This window comes from Lycium barbarum, chromosome 5 (genome assembly GCF_019175385.1).
Source record: "Lycium barbarum isolate Lr01 chromosome 5, ASM1917538v2, whole genome shotgun sequence".
In the NCBI taxonomy this organism is placed as follows: Eukaryota; Viridiplantae; Streptophyta; class Magnoliopsida; order Solanales; family Solanaceae; genus Lycium; species Lycium barbarum.
The window spans coordinates 13,298,809-13,308,351 of record NC_083341.1 but is presented as its reverse complement, the minus strand read 5'-3'; the positions used below and the strand labels follow the sequence as shown (position 1 = coordinate 13,308,351).

Below are 9,543 nucleotides of genomic sequence, written 5' to 3'. Positions count from 1 at the left end.
GGATTCCAGATAATTTCCAAACTCTACATGTGCATCTTTTCTGTGAAAGATCAACAATATGCCTATCTTCACCTTTAGATATTTCATAGCCATAGTCACCATTATACTCAACCTTGCAGTAATGAGCAATTGCCCTGTAGTCAGCATACAACTTCAGAGATTCTGGACTAAAGTCACCATCCCATTTCCTGATTTCATCTTCATTTTTAACCAACAACCTCATAACCTTTGTCCTAATTTCCTCCAGCATCCTGATGATTGGCATTCTTCTAGCTTGAAAAATCCATGAATTAAATGACTCAGTGAAATTATTGTCAACCATCATGTTTTTACACTTAGTGTCTAAATATGCTCTACACCAAGATTGTGGAGGATAGTGTAATAGATCCTTGGCAGCAGAATAATTATCTTCCTTGGATAATTCACCCAACTTTTTGAGTTGGTCTTTGAACTCTTCTTTATAAGTTCTCCAAGCACACCACCACATCAACTTCTTCATTTGTCCACTTCTCCACTTCTTTTGCCAATCGGCCTCAATGTGTCTCACACAGTATCTATGGTGAGAGTTAGGAAATGTATTCTTCACAGCATCAACCAATCCCTATGACAAAAACAGAAACACACAGTGAATAATTTGATACTAAATCAAAAGGAAAACAATCAAAAAACTGAAAATGTAACCTTTTGCATATCTGAGATGAAAGTCACCCCTAGTCCATCTTTTAGTTCCAAAGACATCTTCAAACACTCAAAAAACCAAGTCCAAGTCATGGTTGTTTCTTTGTCTACCACAACCCAAGCAAGGGGATAAAATTGGTTCATGGAGTCTTGAGCAAGGGCCACTAACATCTGACCCTTATATCTACCCTTCAGAAATGTACCATCAACTCCTATCAATGGTCTCAACCCACCTTTCCAACCCTTCTTTAATGCATTGAAGCATATGTACATCCTCAAAAAATTTCTTTTACCTTCTTCAAGAGAACTTCTTGATATATTTATCATAACATCAGTGCCAGGATTAGATTGTCTAACTTCTTGCCCATAAGCCTCAAGTTTCTTGTAATCATCAACAAAACTGCCCTCCAACTTCTGAAGAGCCAACACCTTAGCCCTTTTGAGCTTAACCTTAGTCACATTTAAATAAAAATTATTCTCCAACTCCACTCTCAAGTCTTTCACCTTGTACTTAGGATTGCATTGAACCTTTTTCTTAAACAACTGAGCTAAAGTATTTTGATCAGCCCTAGGATTCTTGAAAGCTGGTTGACATGTGTATTTATCAATAAAGGTCTTGATGCTCGAGCAAGTACTATTTTTTTTGTTCAACCTAAAGGGGCAACCCTCCTAGCATTTGTAACTAGCCCTAGTTCTATCTGTTTTTTTTTTTTAAAAACAGCCCTCTCTTATTGACCAGTGCATAAAAATTAACTGCAGATCTAGCTTCATAAACATCCTTGAAAGTCATACCTATCTCTCACTCTTGAAAATGTTCCAACTTATCAGTTACAACCCTCTTTTTTTCTTTCATTGACACTTCATTAGCTGCAGAAGCAGATTCAGAAGAATCATCTGATTTTTCTTTATCACATTCAGAGGCTACATCAAAGTCTATGGAATATGTTTCTGTGTGGTGAGTGATATTTCGAGCAAAAACCTTTAGTTCAGATGCATCAACAACAAAGAAGTTAATATCCTTGAATTCTTTAGAGAATAAGCATCAGCAGTAACCAAGTAATACCTCCCAGAGGGGCCAGTCACTAGAAGTTGTTTAACAACTCTAAACCCACAATGTTTTGTAAATTCTTCACAAACAGATTTATAAGTAATCATATAAGCTTCACAACCAACCAAAGTGTGCATCAACTTCCTATTATAGACTATGTCATGTGAAAAGACCCAATTACCCCCATAGTGGAAGACCAAATCCACTTTCTCAATCATCTTCACGGACAGCACCTGAAAACAATAGAAAAAGCGGACACAAATGGGGGACCACATCAGTAAATAAAGCCATAAAACATCAAAACCAGACAAAGTGCTCCCAACTACCAAAACATCATCACCTTTAAAGGACCACAACAGCTAAAAAAAACACACCTTTAATGACAAATAGCTAAAAGAGGAATACTTTACTTGATTATGAACCACAGCAACCTAAAAAAAAAAAATCAACTGTAATGACCAGATATGTGTTCTTTAGTATTTAAACGTACATAAACAACTATAAACAAGAATAAAATACTCGAATCTCACTTACTATATAAAACCCTAACTGAACCCACACACAGACACTTGAAAAAAACACTAACGGGCATATTTAAATCAGAAATAGATGCCTAAAAACACAATAAAATACTGAATCTCTCTTACTATATAAAACCCTAACTTAACCCACAAACAAACAGTTCAGAAAAACCCTAACTAGCATACAAATGATAAATAGATGAAATAAAAACTCAGATCTTAGCTAATACGACCGGAAAACAGCAATGACGACCCTTCTCCTATCAAACAACAACGAAAACCTTAGCTAATACGACGGCGCAAACCCTAGTGAAATGGGTCAACTAAACTAAGAGAAGAGAGAGAGTGAAATTAGAGAAAATAATAACGTTGGTATTAAATTTGTTGGGTTCGCGCAGGGCAGCGGGTACAGGTCATAAAAAGAGGGGGACCCGAGTTTTTGTGGGCACCGTTAGCATAAGGGCAGATATGGCGCAAAAAAAAAAAACGTTGGGGCATACTTGAGCCAACCTTTTAACGACGGGTATATGTGTACAATTTCGCAAAGGTTAGGGGCATATTTGAGCCTTTGCGGTTATTTACGCTTGTAAAATCATGTTAGAAGTTTTGTCAATATGAGTTTCTTTAATCATGTTTTTGACTTTTTTTGAACTATTAATGTATTTTTTGTAATGTTTATATTATTGTAATATTTTACTCATTATAAATTAAAATTTCAAAGATCCATGAGGCTTACGTCTGGCCCCGTGCTAAGTAAACGTCCCGTCAAAATTAAATAAGATACTCCCTCCGTCTAAATTATCTGTCGTCATTCTTTTTTACACACTCTTAATAAAATTAGGAAGGGTTCCTAATAATTTTACATTTCGTTGGTATTTGAGCAATCATAACATGACCCCATATTGAGGTGTTTGTAATCTTCAAGAATAATAACTACTAAAGGTGAAATGCTAAATAGAAACAATTAATTCTATTTTGAACTTCTAAAATGACAAATAATTTGAGACAATTATTTTACCAATTACGACAAATAATTTGGGACAGAAGGAATAAGTTACAAGTAAAGAAGTTGGGACAAAAATGTTAATAATCGATTATCTAGAGAAATAGGTAAAAACATTCAACCCAAATTTATAAATGGCAGATTCTCAGCTTTAATAAAGTTTATTTTATCTTTTAGGTAAATTAATAATATAAAAAAAAAATAGTGATTAAACTCCTGTCAGACTGGAACAAGATAAGTTGCAATTACGAGACTGTAACTTGTTCTTATCTTTAACCACATCCAATTGGTTTAATGTGCACTTGGTTTTACTTTTTCTGTGTATGACTTAATTTTGATACCATCTGGCATCCTTACTCCTAGGTTGATGAAAACAAAATGTTTATAAAAGTTTTGTGCGTGTAGTGTGGACTTAAACATATTTAAACCCTTGGAGGAGTCGATATATATATAGAATATGATAATACTTGCTAGTTTGACATTAGTAGGAAAGTGATCTCTCAAATGATTATGAGAAGAGGCTTCTTGAAGAGACCTATAGTTGGTCAAATGCTTCCTGTTGCTTCATTTAACTTATAAATGATCAGTTTCTTCAACAATTAAATTCATGTGGTCATTCACAAACTATGCACATAAGTGAAAACTTATTGAGTTCATAGAAAACTTCAATTGGTGTGTAAGAATTGTCCTTTGGAGATCCAACTACAATATAGACTTGAGTGAATATTATGTTGTAATTCATCTGTTTTTCCTTTGTTAACTCCTTCAAGCTTATAGAAACCTAAGTGATTCCAGCTGCTGAACATGCTCCTGTGGCAGTGGCGGCGGTGACCAATAATTATCCGCCACCTCGCCTACGTCCTCCACGACATATTCCTATACAAAGAATTAGCATATCAGATATATAACAATAGCATAGACGGATCCAAGATCTTAAGTTTATGGGTTCTAGATTCTAGGGTAAGACGATTGAGTTCGAGATAGGTATTTTATACTATTAAGGGGTTGTTTGGTAGGAAGTGTTAGAGAAAATAATACAACTTTGGTATTATTTAATTCCTTGTTTGATAGTGTTTTCAACCTATGTAGAACTAATACCTGTATTAGTTATATTCTTATACATAGTAAATCATGGCATTAACCATACCAGTAATATTCCTATTCTAACACACACTATTTATTACTATTGTTTAGAAATTATGCAATGCATGTTATCTTATACAACAAACCAGACAGTCGATAAAAAATAATTTCAGCATAACTAATCTCAGTATTACTAATACACCCTATTTAGTACTATTCTTATACACCCTACTAAACGACTCCTACGTGAATTTCTTAAAAATAATACGGAGTATTGGCCACAGCTACTGTCTTACCCGTTACTTGTGTAGATCAGCCCCTAGACAATGACAAACAATTTGAAAGAGAGGAACAAAAACTAGGGAGAAGCTTTACCTTTGTCAGCATTCTTTTCTCAAGTATGTGGTAGTGTCGCTGCCAAATTCTCTGTCCAACCATCGTAGCAACCAAAACACTGTAAAACATGCCAACAATGGCAAATAGTCCTAGCACAATTACGGCCATAATTAATAATACCGGCGTCCCGGATTCATCACCATCACATCCTAAGCAATTCTCACATTCACAGTCCGTGCAACAATTCGAGGAGCATATGTCAGAATCAGTGCACATAGAAGTTGAACCTGTATGAGGCCTATAGCAATCTGCACACATTCTGCAAATATATGAAAAAGGATCAGAAAGAAAAAACAATTCTCAGCAACTACAGTACAAGACGTTAATGCAGTAGATAAAATATCAAAAAGAAACAAAAAATTAGAAGACGAAAATCAAACAATCGAAAGATTCTTTAGAGTTTTACTTCCTCGTGATGTCTGCAAAAACTTACCAACTTTAGAAAAGGACCCGAAGGTGATTTCACATGCCAAACACAATGCTATATCCAATTGCGGAGCCAGAATTCAAAGTATAACGAAGTAAAAATAGGAAGAAGCCTAGGGAACCAACATTACTATATAAACACAAAAAAATTATATTGACCTTATATACACACCGTAACTTTTTGACGAAGGGGGTTGGGATGAACCCTCTTCCGGTACCCTAGCTCCACTCGTGGCTATAGCAGCAGATAATGGGCAATTTCCTGATAAAGGCAGCTACAGATTTTCATGATGACCCTACTATTCTTATTTGGATAGGTTTGAAGACAATGTTTATGAATTCGTCGCAGACAGGCGGAAAAAAATTACACTGTACACACAAGGTCAAAATTATTTTTCAATGTATAGTAAATATTGAATCCCCTTGGCTTCTTGGTGTGTTATTTCCTTTATACTGCTAAATTCCCCTTAGTGAAAATCCTGGCTCCGCGAAAGGCGCAGAGTCCAATAATAACAAATAGAGGGCAGCAGGGGCGGAACTACAGGGGTGCAAGGGGTGTCAATCGAACCCCCTTCGTCGGAAAATTGCACCATATATATGGGGTCAATTATTTTTATTCATGTATAATATTAATGTTGCATCCTCTTAACATAATGGAGAACTCAGTTCAGCGGCTGAGGCGCCTACTATTGAGCCCATGGTTGCGGGTTCGTACCTTTTTCTTGAACCCCTTATCAAATGTTTTGGCTCAGCCCATAGAGGGCAGAAGCCATAGAGAAGAAACTTAACATGTGTGTTATCTTTTCATTACTTGTTTCTTGGTCTTTAAGAGCAGGAGGAAAACAGGAAGAAAGAAGACTGCAGTATTAACGTTATACTATGATCCGGAAGCACATAATGAAAAACAAAGGGAACATGAAACACATTATTTGTACCCGGCGCAACAGCAACAACACAACGCATTTCGGCAGGGCTGACCCAAATCCTCACGCACATTGTCGTCAAAGCAAGCTAAGAAACAACCAGATACACCAATCAAAGGAAAAAACAATAATGCCCCTGCATAAAAGCCAACCAATAGCAATAAAATTAGCCCCTGCATAAAAGCCAACCAATAGCAATAAAATTAACTCATATAATCTTTTGAGAATCACTATATACTGAAAATAGTAGAGTCAGAAGAAAAAGTAGAGTCAGAATTTTGGATGATGCACTATTTACATCTTGAGAGATATATGGATCAAGGATGTTCCTTTCATGCTCTGACGGACATACAAAAAGGTTATGTTTCCTTCTAAATAGGCATGAGAGAAGAAAAGACCCCGTCAATCTCCAGACCTCACGCTCTTTTATCATGGTTGTTCCTACTGTTTTCTATTTCATTTCTGTTTGTTTCAGCTGGTTCCTTTTTCTTTTTTCTTCTATTTGATAACCGAGAAATTTTTGAGTTAGCTCCTCCAACCCCAATTACGCGCACAAGTTCAAAACTCAGTGAACTGTGATTCCGCACCTCTACCATTCACCTACCAGGTTTTAGTCACTGCCATAGTTTGAACTCATGATGTGCACTTAAACCATACTTTCAAACAGGGGCAGAGCTAGAGTTCTAGTTACGAGTCCAGCAAAATCCAGTAGCTTTGACAAAATACAGACACTTAATAGGTATAAATAATTTATCCAAATCCTAATAAGCTGTCTTTCTACATCCAACACTTATAAACTCAAAATTTTAGATCGGCCTCTGAATTACTTTATGTGTTGTGTTTGCCACTGAACCATTTTTTTATTTTTTTTTGGTTCTTATATCCGAAGTTCCAATAGAATAGCCATTCAAGGGTTTTGCACTCTTACGACATGAAAGCTCTGAAATAGCTAAGTAAATATTGTTTATCTCATACTTTTCCACCACTCCCGACCAAATCTCATTTACCAATACAACTAAATAAGACATATAATTCCAAAACCAGCAGGGAAAATCAGGTCTTCGGGAACTATTGGTACCAAAGTTACATGTCAACATGGGTAGGTAACAACTGTATCTGAACATGTGGTCGTTTCGTGCATCTATCTGGATAGGTCATCCAACCGGACGAAAGAATAGACAAAATAACAGTTTGACATACATACATTAACAAATGCTGATAACTACTGCAAACAAATATATTTTACCGCATATGTAATAGAAGCTTAGTTCGCTACCAAACCCCCAATGCAAACGAAGCCAAAACATCCGGTGCCTATCAATCACATACACTAAGTATCCCAGTGAAGCTATATCCCGGAGAATCAGAAGGTCATTGATCAATTTCAGATATTGTCCAAAGCACTACTTTAAGGAAATATCTAGAAATGACGGGAAAAAAAAAACTGTAAAGAGGGTCACAAACGTACAAGCTGAACTGCGAGAAAGATGAACAAAACGTCTGTGGTCACAAAGAACTGAAATTTTAAGGTTCGCCATTTTCTATGAAGATCGCTAATCCTCAAGTAAAAGGGATCCTTGCAGGTCGTACAATGGGAAAATGCAAATCCTTCCTGTAAAAAAAGACAAGCTTTAGGGGACAGGTATATATTCAATTTTGATGAATAAAGCTTAACTAGAGGTGATAAGGTTAAAACTTCTGACGGACTAAATCTAATGATCTGAAAACATACCTTAACAGCACGCCACTGATCAAGGCATTTTCAGTGAACATACTTTGACAACGAAATCCCTACCTAAAAAGGAAAAGTTAAAATAATCATAAGTATCTAGGTTATCATGCATCAATGAATTCATTAACAAAAATAGTACTGATATGCTCTGAACATGATAAACAAAGAAAAACTCGACTAGAACTATTCACTAAAAGATGTTATAGTGATACAATAACCAAGGAAGAATTCAACAAGGAGCATTCAATAAAAGATTACAACTCCTCTTTGTCAAAATGTTTCTTTTTTCAGCCATTTGAGCTGAACGATTTAAATCAATCAATCAACTATGCCTGAACCGCAAATCAATTATGTTTGTTACTTTGTTTTTCCTCTAAATAAGCCACTATGCAACCAAGTCCAACCATCATCAATCCAACAAAACAAACACCCGAAATTGAATGCCCCCCCCCCCCCCCCCCCCCACACACACACACATTTAAAATATTCATTCAGTAATTTGGCTTTTAGCTGGACAAGGGGCAAACCCGTTATCCAATACATATGTTGGTGGAAGATAGCACGTACTCGACAGTTTGCCAAGGTGAGGGTAAGCTGGCTCGAACATCACAATTCACCACAAAAATACTTACTTTTCCACCATGATCCTAAGTTAAAGGTATTCAGAATAGTTGGCCAGTAGGTTCAAATCCTAGCAGAGACAAATACATAGGTGATTTATTCCAATTTGTCCTAGCTTGGTGGACAGAGTTAGTTGGTACATGTTGCTGGCGGATGTGGCAAGTATCTCGTGGAATTAGTCGAGATGCGTTCAAACTAGTCCCGACACCACAATTATCAAAAAAATAGTTGACCACTCGATTGTCCCCCCCCCCCCCCCCCCCAAAACTTCCTTTTTACATTTAAAATCCAAACAGAATCGTAATAATACACATAAACCAACTAATATTTTCAAGCGATAAATTCACAAGTTGAACAAAACCCATAAAGAAAATGAAGGGGCGATTGAAAACTCACCATCAGTTTCAAGGCAAATACGGCACTGAATATGGTCAATGAGTGCTGCTTCAAGGTCAACTTTGCTGAATTTTGCGATCATAGGAGGAACTAAAGAAGAAGAAGAAGAAGAAGAAGAAGAATAATCAAAGTTATGAGCCATTTCTTTTTTCTTTTTTCTCTCAAATTATGAACAGAAACAAAAAAAGAAACTGAACTTTGATAAATTGAGTTCATTGTCATGTGGAAATTATAACAAACGAACAGAGAGTCTATAAAATATTGTAGAATAATAGATGACGAAGTTGACAAAAATAAAGTCAAACAGTAGGAGGTGTTTGGATAACTTTTATTTAAAAGTTGCTAAAAGTTAAAAGTCATAAAGTTGGTAATACCTAACTTTTGTTATAAAATTAAGCTAAAAAAGTAATAATATTAAAGGATGAAAACCATAAAAATAGAGTGACAAAAGAGGAGAGATTTCTTATTCATCCAAAATGTGTTCAAGTGTCTTCAATATGAAAACTTATGCCTCTATTTATAGTGCTACATATAGGCATACAAAAGGGTAACATGTCATTCAATATATGAGATAATGGAAGAACCATTAAGATGGTGGAAGATAATGGAAGAACCATTAAGATGGTGGAAGATAATGGAAGAGGCATTATATTTGTGTAGTGGATATCCATACTCTATATTTCATAACACTCCCCCTTAGATGTCCATAGATGATG

At 35.9% G+C, this 9,543-nt stretch overlaps 1 pseudogene; it reads right to left on the bottom strand.

The window, feature by feature from the left end:
• Positions 1-3,701: 3,701 nt before the first annotated feature.
• LOC132640504 (uncharacterized) lies at positions 3,702-9,070 on the bottom strand (annotated as a pseudogene).
• Positions 9,071-9,543: the final 473 nt, after the last annotated feature.